Source organism: Tachyglossus aculeatus, chromosome 14 (genome assembly GCF_015852505.1).
Source record: "Tachyglossus aculeatus isolate mTacAcu1 chromosome 14, mTacAcu1.pri, whole genome shotgun sequence".
NCBI lineage: Eukaryota > Metazoa > Chordata > Mammalia > Monotremata > Tachyglossidae > Tachyglossus > Tachyglossus aculeatus.
Genome location: NC_052079.1, coordinates 55,538,774 through 55,550,371, shown reverse-complemented (window position 1 = coordinate 55,550,371; position 11,598 = coordinate 55,538,774). Strand labels below are relative to the sequence as shown.

General features: G+C 44.0%; 1 non-coding gene across 1 annotated transcript; it reads right to left on the bottom strand.

Annotated features, from left to right (window-relative positions):
• Nucleotides 1-11,175: 11,175 nt before the first annotated feature.
• LOC119937317 lies at nt 11,176-11,313 on the bottom strand. The gene has a single exon (XR_005453994.1). It is a non-coding gene; the product is annotated as a small nucleolar RNA SNORA7 (small nucleolar RNA).
• Nucleotides 11,314-11,598: the final 285 nt, after the last annotated feature.

Here is an 11,598-nt window from a genome sequence, read left to right as displayed (position 1 = left end):
GGTTTGACAATCCCTTGTGAAATGGAGACCTCTGTAATTAGCTCCATGATGCGATCTGGGGTACAGGGTCTCTTATTTGAAAAGCAGAATGAGTGAGAAAAGGAGGCTATTGAGGTAAGCTCAATTCTCAACTCAAAACTGCAGAAGGAAACTGCAGCAGCCGCTGAATGACGTTCATTCCTTAATAGGTGGTTTCAAAACTCTGGTTTTATTCACCACAGGAATCCCCGTTCAGAGAGATTATCACCCCAGCAGGTAAACAAGGCCACCTGCTTAACATTCAGCCCTCTGCTAATATGGGGGTGGTGAGCATTTATATAAAGGTGGAGGGGAGCAGCAGGTCGGACGAAAGCAGAATTATTTGAAATTTTTTGGGAAAAGCAACCCAAACCACCTTGATTGAAGAGTAGACTATTGGAGAAGAGGTGAAGTCCGGATTAAATGGCACAAGGATCGGAGTTAAAGATGGGAGCGGATTTGGGGAAATTTCAATGTCTTTTTCATCATCCTCAAACCACGGCAGAGGACAAGTAGCATGGTCTAGTGGCTAGAGCATGGGAGTTAAAGACCTGGGTTCTAATCCTGCTCCAACTTTTGTCTGCTGGGTGACCTTGGGCAAGCCACTTTACTTCTCTGGGCCTTGGTTCCCTCATCTGTAAAATGGGGATTATAACATGAGCCCCATGTGGGATATGGACAGTGTCCAACCTGATTACCTTCTATTTACCCCAGCGTTTAGTGCAGTGCCTGGCACATAGTAAGCGCTTAAAAAATACCATTTTTAAAAAATAATAAATGTCTATAAACAGAGCAGTGGGCTGGAGACTAAGAGGGTATCCTCACCCCAATGGAAAGGAAGTACACTAGTAAGAAGGACTGTGGTATTAAATTAAGCGCTTACTATGTGCTGAGCACTGAGGTAGATACAAGATAATCAATCAATCAATCAATCAATCAATCGTATTCATTGAGTGCTTACTGTGTGCAGAGCACTATACTAAGCGCTTGGGAAGTACAAGTTGGCAACATATAATCAGTTCGGACACAGTCCCTGTCCCATCTGGGGCTCGGATTCTAAGTAGGGGGCTGAACAGATATTGAATCCCCATTTTACAGATAAGGAAACTGAGGAATAGAAAAGTAAAGTGATTTGCCCAAGGTCACACAGCAGACAAATGGCGAAACTGGGAACAGAACCCAGATCCTCTGATTCCCAGGCCCGAGTTCTTTCCAGAAGGTAGGATTTCTGGGAGGAGAAAAGGGAAGGAGAAAGAGGGAAAGGGGAAGGAATCTGAATGCATTTTAGCTATTCCAGATTTCAGGATAGAACTTGGCGTAGAGTAAGTGCTTAAGAGATACCATTATTATTTAAAACAGATTTTCAGGTGGCAAAATTCTGATAGCTCCTAATCATTAACCTGGCTGGATGTCTTTTGCTATGTTGAGAGATAGAAATTTGAAAATTACTATTTGTGGGGAACTAAGCTTGGTCTGATCATTTACTTTCATCTCCCTAATTTTCTCAAATGAGATGTGTTGGACAATCACAGCATATAATATGGTCTTTTTTGTGACCTGTTCTTTCTCCGAGATGTAATATTCCTGTTTTCAAGCAGAAGCTCAATCCATTTACTTTTAATGGAATGACAGAATCCACATTTCAGAAAACGGTGAACGTAAATGCTTCGTTCCCATGTATGACCACCCATACAAATCTCATCCTGTCTCTATCACTACCGGCTTTTATGCTGCTACCGGGCCGGTGGAAAGAATGCTGCTGTGAGAATAGGGAGACCCAGATTTTATCTATGGCTCTTCCTGGAGTTGGCAAAAGTGAGTACTTTCCCAAGTACTTTGCCACGTATTGCCTCCTTGAAACCCCTTTACTCCCTGATCCACACGTGAAGGGCGGAGATTCGTTCAGTCGTATTTATTATTACTCTATTTATTTTACTTGCACATATTTACTATTCTATTTATTGTGTTAATGATGTACATCTAGCTTTATTTCTATTTATTCTGATGACTTGATGCCTGTCCGCATGTTTTGTCTTGTTGTCTGTCTCCCCCTTCTAGACTGTGAGCCCGCTGTTGGGTAGGAACTGTCTCTATATGCTGCCAACTTCTACTTCCCAAGCACTTAGTACAGTGTTCTGCACACAGTAAGCGCTCAATAAATACGATTGAATGAATGAATGAATGAATATTAAGCACTTACTGTGAGATGAGAGATGTGGAGAGTGTGAGTACCATTGAGCAAGCCCATAGCACTATAATCTACTCCTCTGTGGAGATTCTCAGTGCTGATCTCTCAGGACTGTGACTCATCCAATGAGCTACTTAATCCATTTGTCCACCCACCCGTCTCTACAGCAGGACATTTAATTGAGCGAGAAGTAACATGGCGTAACGGCAGTCTTAATCCCCATTTTATTGATGAGATCACTGAGGCTCAGAAAAACGAAGTATTTGTAAAAGGTCACACAGCGGGCAAGTGGTGGAGTCTGAATTAGAACCCAGGACCTCTGACTCCCAGGCTCGAGCTCTTAGTAGAGAAAAAGCGTGGCTCAGTGGAAAGAGAATGGGCTTTGGAGTCAGAGGTCATGGGTTCAAATCACGGCTCCACCACTTGTCAGCTGTGTGACTTTGGGCAAGTCACTTAACTTCTCTGGGTCTCAGTTACCTCATCTGTAAAATGGGGATTAAGAGTGTGAGCCCCACGTGGGACAACCTGATCACCTTGTATCCCCCCAGCTATTAGAACAGTGCTTTGCACATAGTAAGCGCTTAATAAATGCCATCATCATTATTATTATTATTATTATTAGTGAAGGGAGCTGTGATCGGGGAACCAGTCTATTCAGACAAGAGGACTTAAGGGAAGAATCGATCTGTCAATCAGTAGAAATAATTTGTCAATCAGGAGAGTACAGCAAACATGCTTCCTGTAGCCCACCCCCACCCCCAAAAAACAATATGGTACTTGCTAAGTACTTATTATGTGCCTCTAAGTGCTGAGGTGGAATCAAGTTAGATTGGACACAGTCCCTGGCCCACCTTTGGCTCACACTCTTAGTCCCCATTTTTTACAAATGAGGGAACTGAGGCCCAGAGAAGTGAAGTAACTTTCCCAAGATCACACAGCAGACACGTGGCTGAGGGGGGATTAGAACTCAGGTCCTTTTGACTCCAAGTCCTATGCTCTATCCACTAAGCCATGCTGTTTACAAAATGAGGATTAAGACTGTGCGCCTCACATGGGACAACCTGATTACCTTCTAACTACCGCAGTGCTTAGAACAGTGCTTGGCACATAGTAAGTGCTTAACAAATATGATTATTATTATTAACAGACTTGGTAGAGTCCCTGTTCACTAGCCTAGAGCACTCAGTACAGTACACTTTACTCTGTCTTGAAACTCTATTGTACTCTCCCAAGTGCTCAGTGCAGTGCTCTGCACACAGCAAACTGTAAGCTCCTTGAGGGTAGGGATCGTGTCTACCAACTCATTCATTCACTCAATCACATTTACTGAGCACTTACTGTGTGCAGAGCACTGTACTAAGCGCTTGGGAAGTACAAGTCGGCAACATAAAGAGATGGTCCCTACACAGCAACGGGCTCACAGTCTAGAAGGGGGAGACAGACAACAAAATAAAACATGTAAACAGGTGTCAAAATCGTCAGAACAAATAGAATTGAAGCTATATGTGCATCATTAACAAAATACATAGAAAAGTAAATATGTACAAACAAAATAGAGTAATAAATCTCTACAAATATATACAAGTGCTGTGGGGAGGGGAAGGAGGTGGGGGGGGGTGGAGAGGAGGAGAGGAAAAAGGGGGCTCAGTCTGGGAAGGCCTCCTGGAGTTGGTGAGCTCTCAGTCACACTCCCCTAAGGACTTACAATAGTGTTCTGCACATAGTAGATTGTAAGCTGTTTTACAGTAGGAATCATGTCTACTGATTCTATTGTACTCTCTTAAGTGCTCATACAGTGCTCTTCATCAAGTGAAGCGGCGTGAGAAGAAGAAGAATGAGAGACAGCGTGGCTCAGTGGAAAGAGCCTGGGCTTTGGAGTCAGAGGTCATGGGTTCAAATCCCAGCTCTGCCAATTGTCAGCTGTGTGGCTTTAGGCAAGTCACTTCACTTCTCTGGGCCTCAGTTACCTCATCTGTAAAATGGGGATTAAGACTGTGAGCCCCCTTTGGGATAACCTGATCACCTTGTAACCTCCCCAGCACTTAGAACAGTGCGTTGCTCATAGTAAGTGCTTAATAAATGCCATTAAAAAAAAGTGGGAGCTCAATAAAGCCCTAACTCCTCCTAATCCCAGGAAAGATATTTGATGAAGAGGGTTTCAATTGCTTTCCCTGGATGCTTTGGTAAGAGATTTAAGGGCAATGAAAAGTTTTAATGAAGTTGAGATGCATGATGCATTTCTACTCATCAAAATCTCATCAATCTAAGAGCAAACTGTAACGGTTTCTACTGAATAGCAAAACCAACGTCTAACAGACTTGGGATTCCTTTAAGAAGCATGAAGGTCCTTTGCCATATTTTAGTAGGGAATAAAGGTTATCCAATGAATTTGGGCTTTCAATCCATGTTCGCGGTCACAGTCGGGTGTAACAAGATCCTATAATTCAGCCAGATCGCTTTCCGCGATTCATCGTAAGAACAAGAATGATGTAATTTTCTTCAGGATGCACCAAACACAGTTCACTTCTAACCTGCGGCCTCCTCCTAAATCAATCCTGCTAAATCACAGCCAGTGGGATCTCTATCGTTGAACCACAGAGCCAAGTCAAGGGTTAATAATAATAATGATGCTCTGCACACGGTAAATTCTCAATAAATACAATTGAATGAATAAAGATGGCATTTTCATTCATTTGATCATATTTATTGAGGGTTTCCTGTGTGCAAAGCACTTTTCTAAGCACTTGGGAGAGTACTATATGTTTGTATTTGTTTAGCATTTACTATGTGCCAGGCACTGTACTAAGCACTGGGGTGGATACAAGCAAATTGGGTTGAATACTATCCCTATCCCACGTGGGGCTCACAGTCTCAATCTCCATTTTACAGCTGAAGTAACTGAGGCACAGAGAAGTTAAGTAACTTGCCCAAGATCACACCTTATACGAGTGGCAGAGCCAGGATTAGAACACATGACCTTCTGATTCCCAGGCACATGTTCGATCCACTACACTGCACTCTTCCAGACACTTAGTACAGTTCTCTGGACGTAGTAAGCACTTAAAAAATACCATTGATTGATTGGACTGGGCTAGAGGTGGCCTTATAAGATGGGTGGAGGAAGACTAGGCCCTTGGATGATAGATTTTCTTTAACCTCAGCCCCTCTACATCAGTCAATCAGTGGTATTTATTGAGCACTCACTGTGCACAAAGCACTGTACTAAGCACTTGAGAGAGTACAACGAGCTCACTGTCTAGAGACCAGCTTATGCCCTAAATGATCTTGCAGTCTATCAGGTGCAGAGTACTGTACTGAGCACTTGGGAGAGTCCAATACAGTTGGTAGATACAATCCTTGCCTTCAAGGAGCTTACAGTCTAGCAGGGTACTCAATAAATACTATTGATTGGTTACTGAAGGCTGCATAATGTATAGGTTGGTGATTCATGATGGAAAAAGGTGATGATGGAGGTGGAGTTGTTGAGGAAGATGATGAAGATGATGATGGTGACTATGAAAGTGACCCCTTCTAGACGGTGAGCCAGTTGTTGGGTAGGGACCGTCTCTATATGTCACCAACTTGTACTTCCCAGGAGCTTAGTACAGTGCTCTGCACACAGTAAGCGCTCAATAAATACGATTGAATGAATGAAAGTGATGTTAAAAAAGATATCGTACTCATTTTCCCATTCCCCAGAATGCTGAACCTTAGATTCTAACCAATTCCAAACATCGTTAGAGCATAATCAAAATATCAAGGGAATTTACTGAATGCTAACTGTGTGCAGAGCATTTGTTAATCAATCAATCATTGGTATTTACTGAGACCTTACTAAGTGCAGAGCACTGTACTAAGTGCTTGGGAGAGCACAGTACAACAGAATTAGCAGATACATTCCCTGCCCATAACGAGCTTGTTCCTGGCACCGTTTTAAGTCCTGGGGTAGATCCAAAACAATAATTATAATAATAAAGGTATTTGTTAAGTGCTTACTGTATGCCAAGCACTACTCTTAGAGCTGGGGTAGACACAAGATAATCAGGTTGTCCCACAGGGAGCTCACAGTCTTAACCTCCATTTGACAGATGAGGGAACTGAGGCACAGAGGAAGAGAGGTGACTTGCCCAAGGTCACACAGAAGACAAGTGATGGAACCAGAATTAAAATCCAGGTCCTCTGACTCTCAAGCCTGTACTTTTTCCACTAGGCCACAATGCTTCTTGGAGTTGGTAGACACTTTTCCTGCCCACATTGAGCTTACAGTATAGAAGTCATTCAAGGTCAAGAGTCTATTGCTTTCTATTGAACCCTCCCAAATACTTAATACAGTGCAGTACATTCAATAGGTGTTCAGCAAATAAAGTAAGTTGGTTGATTGATTGTTACTTGGCCAAGAACAAGGAAGCCCTAAAGGCAGAAAAATCAAGGGGGAAATCAGCTTTTTTTTAACCCCGTTCCTAATTTCTTCAGTCATTTTCATTCATTCATTCAATCATATTTATTGAGCACTTTCTTTGTGCAAAGCACTGAACTACGCACTTGGGAGAGTATGCTATAACACTACTGGGAAGCTGTGAGGCCTAGTGGAGTGTGGGTCTGCGAGTCAGAAGGTCATGGGTTCTAATCCTGGCCCTGCCACTTGTCTGCTGTGTGACCTTGGGCAAGTCACTTCACTTCTCTGGCACTCACTGACCTCATCTCTAAAATGGGGATTGAGACTGGAATCTCACATGGGACAGGGATTGGGTCTAACCTGTATTACTTGTATCCACCATAGAGCTTAGTATGGTGCCTGGCACATAGTAAGCTCTTAAATAACACACTTTTTGTTGTTATTATTATTATTTTTAAGAACATTCATTAATTCATTCATTCAATCATATTTATTGAGTGCTTACTGTGTGCAGAGCACTGTACTAAGTGCTTGGGAAGTACAAGTTGGCAACATATAGAGACGGTCCCTACCCAACAGTGGGCTCACAGTCTAGAACAATGAACAGACACATTCCCTGCCCACAATGAGATTTTAATTTGACTTCTCACCTGGTGGCTTCTCAGTTAAAATGCCAGGACACCCCAAACCATTCCTTCACTGGCCAGAGGGTGAGCACAGATTTGAGAAATACACTGTGGCACCAGGAATGGATCAAGACCATTGAAATGGCAGGGAAGATTCTGGTTCCTCCCCCTTCCCGGCTTTCGGCAAGGAAGAGTACCTCTAACTGGGGTCGGATGGCCTCGTGGATTAAGCCGAGACCCTCATGATGCTTCTCTATTTTCTCATTTCCATCCTGTAACGCTCTCAGGGGGTGATTTATACAAACTTTTACAGGTTTTTAAATGGTTCTTCGGCCAAATGTTGGAGTTCAGAATGGCCATCTTGGGCAGTCCCTGCCTGTCAAAGTCTCTTCACCTCAGAAATATCACACTTCCTGGTTTCATGAGCTTCTGGCCAAAGCTGAGACTAGATGACATTTGTCAGGCTAAAACTGCTTGTTTACTCTCCAGCGCCAGACTATTGCAGGGATCACAACTTACATACACAAAGACTCGGGACTGGTTTCCAAGGATTTCCGGGTTGTCTGTTCGCTAGAATGAAACACGTAGAATCCCTGATTCAGACTTCACTGCTTCTGCAAAATGGGAAGGACAGCCCGTGCTCCTAGGAAACAGAATTCATGTAAAGTTTGAAATGAGCAGGCACTAGATTGGACATTTAGCCGGTTCTCTACTGAACAAATTGGTTGCAATTACAGGTGAGGGAACTGAGGCACAGAGAAGTGAAGTGATTTGCTTAAGATCACAAAGCGGATAAGTGGCAGAGCCGGGATTAGAACTCATGACCTTCTGACCTCCAGGCCTGTGCTTTACATCACCACTGAATGCTTAGCTGAACTCATATGATGTCTTGGGTGTCTTAATGTCTAGTATCTATGAGCCATAGTTCATTGTTCTAATGTCCAGGACATATACACACACCCCTACCTTATATTGTTCAATCATCAGCAATCCAATCATCACCTAAGCCAATATCTCCTAACCGTAACCCAAACCTATTTTGTTTTATGGCATTTACTAAGCACTTACTACATGCCAGGAGCTGTACTAAGTGCTGGGGTAGTTACAAGTTTGTCAGGCTGGACACAGTCCCTGTCCCACATGGAGCTCACAGAGTTAATCCCCATTTTACAGATGAGGTAACTTGGGCCCAGAGAAGTGAAGTGACTTGCCCAAGGTAACACAGGTGGTGGAGCTGGGATGAGAACCCACGTCCTTCTGACTTCGAGGCCTATGCTCTATCCACTAGGCCACGCTGCTTTCCTGAATCAAGCCGTCAGAAGTATCCACAGAGCACGTACCACGTGGTAAGCACTGTACTAAGCTCTTGACAGAGTGTACTAAATGCCAAAGACACAGGCCCTGTTCTCTAAGGGGGCTCTTTTCTCATTCTGGCTCTAGTGCCGTGCTCAGAGAAGGGCTTTAGTTTTAGGTGAGTAGAATTTGAATTTTGGAAACATCTTTGGTTGGAACTGATCGACAATTTTAGATTTGTCCCAGGGTACAATTTAGCTGTCTTTATCTCTTCTTTTTCTACGTTTCAACCCTGTTAATTTGTATCGAGGGACTCAGGCTCGAAACAGATTTCTAAGGGAAATAACAGCATCACCAAGTCCTTAGCCTTGTTTATAGAGGTGATATCAATATAGCAAGGAGTTTCTAGTTGTAGGGGTGTTGGATGGTCCAGGCTGGGACGCTGGGGAGAGTCAGGGATGAAGAGGGGAGAGTCAGGGGTGTTGGCGGGTCCAGGGTGGGACACTGGGGAGAGTCAAGGATGGAGAGGGGAGCAAATCACGAGCTTACCAGCTTCCAGGTGTCTTGGTACCACTACCGGAGACACAGTCCCGAGGAGCCCGCTGGCTGATCTCCAAGGCTTAAGGCGATTTCATATGTTGAGCCCACCATGACCATCGCTTGCCAAGGGCTTGTTTGGACTCTTGGGGTTCGCCTTGGCACCCCACCCCTGTGAAGAGGCCTCAAAGAGCACGGGGCAATCGTGATTTCCCTGAGCCTGTCCTGACAGATCTGTTCATTTTCTGACTGGAAATCGTTCCAAGCAGATTCGAAAAAGGGAAACGCGGGCACTAATTGTGTGGACTCAGCACCTAGAGACTCTAAACCTTTGTCCTCTACCAGGACAACCGACGTGGGGTCCGAGTCACTGGGTCACCACTTGAGCGATGGCTTACAGGTGGAGGGCACCGCAGTCTCTGACCCGGTGAAAATACGATATCGACTGGTCCAGAGTTACTTTATCTTCCTCATTCTCCTCTGCTGATCTAAATTAAGCCTCCAAGGACAAGTCAGAGAGAAGAGCCCTTTCAGACCTCGTTGGGGGAGAGGGGACTAAAATCTCCTCAACTAGCAATGCTCGGTCCTCCCCAAAAGTTCTCAGTTGAGTGACTATCACCCCTTTCCTGATGACACTGAAAGACAATGACCAGCGTGGATATGAAGCAGATATGCCGTAATTATTACTAATTATCATATGTTTGAGTGGGATGTTAGTGATGTATTGTATCCTACTGTACTGTGGATGGAGAATGGGGCTTCTGCGTGACCTGGGCAAGTCACTTCACTTCTCTGTGCCTCGTCTGTAAAATAGAGATTGAGACCGTGAGCCCCATGTGGGACAGAGATTGGGCCCAACTTTATCAACTTGTATGTACTCCAGCGCTTAGAACAGTGCTTTTTTTAATGGCATTTATTAAGCGCTTACTATGTGCAAAGCACTGTTCTAAGTGCTGGATGATGCATATTAATATTAATTTGTATTAATGTCTGTCTCTCCCTCTAGGCTGTAAGCTCATTGTGGTCAGGGAACAAGTCTGTTTCTTGTTACATTGTACTTTCCTGAGCGCTTAGTACAGTGCTCTGCACACAGTAAACGCTCAATAAATACAATTGACTGACTTACTATCTCTTCTCGCTATGGGCAGGGAATGTGTCTCCTACATCTGTAGTATTTTACTCTCCCTGGCACTGAGTACAGTACTCTGCATAGGGTAAGAGCTCAATAAATACAGTTGATTGATTTACGTAATAAAGTCTTAACCCATACCATCATCATCATCCTTGTTGGAGAAGCAGCGAGTCTCAGTGGAAAGAGCCTGGGCTTTGGAGTCAGAGGTCATGGGTTCAAATCCCGGTTCCGCCAATTGTTAGCTGGGTGACTTTGGGCAAGTCACTTAACTTCTCTGGGCCTCAGTTACCTCCTCTGTAAAATGGGGATGAAGACTGTGAGCCCCCCATGGAACAACCTGATCATCTTGTAACCTCCCCAGCACTTAGAACAGTGCTTTGAACATAGTAAGCACTTAATAAATGCCTTTATTATTATTATTATTATCCTAAGTGCTTAGCACAGTTTTCTGACTATGGTATGCACTCAGTAAACACCATGGATTGCTTGATCAATGGTAAAGATGGTTAAAGACCCAAAGAGATGGCTGAGGATTCTTTCTCTTCTCCCCACACCTGTAAAAATGGCTCTCAGGCTGGTTTAAATCCATACGCTCTCGACAGGTATTGGAAATAACTGTGGAGTCACTCGTGTAACTCAATCTAGGAATTGGGGCCACAGGAAAATTCATGATTCCACTCATCTCTTTCCACGTATCAGAATGGAAACTAACAAGACGATTTACTTGGCAAACTGCAGGAGGAAAAACCTGGGTTCAGTTGTTGTCTTATGCCGTCGAGTTGTCTCCGACCCATAGAGACGCCACGGACACATCTCTCTCAGAACGCCCCACTCTCCATCTGCAATCATTCTGGTAGTGTATTTATACAGTTTTCTTGATAAAAATACAGAAGTGGTTTACCATTGCCCCCTTCCATGCAGTAAACTCGAGCTTACACCTTCGACTCTCTCCAGTCCCACTGCCGCCCAGCATGGATGAGTTTTGATTTGTAGCAGATTGTCTTCCACTCACTAGCCACTGCCCAAGCTAGGAATGGAATGGACAGGCCTCTGTTTGACTCTCCCTCCCATACCCGAGACTGGTAGAGTACTGGAAACACTTCAGGTGCAACCCTAAGAGGGGTAGAGTTCAGTTACCCCCATAAAATTAAATTTATAGTTACAATTGATAGAAGGATAGATAATAAATAGTCTTCCTCTTCTCCCACTTCCTTCTGCATCACCCTGGCCCTTGGATTTGCTCCCTTTAACCACCTCATCCTCAACCCCACAGTACTTATGTCCATATATATAATTTGCTAATTTATTTTCATATCTGTCTCCCCCTTTATACTGTAAGCTCATTGTGGACAGGGAACGTGACTGCCAACTCGGTTATAATGCGCTCTCCCAAGAGCTTAGTATGGTG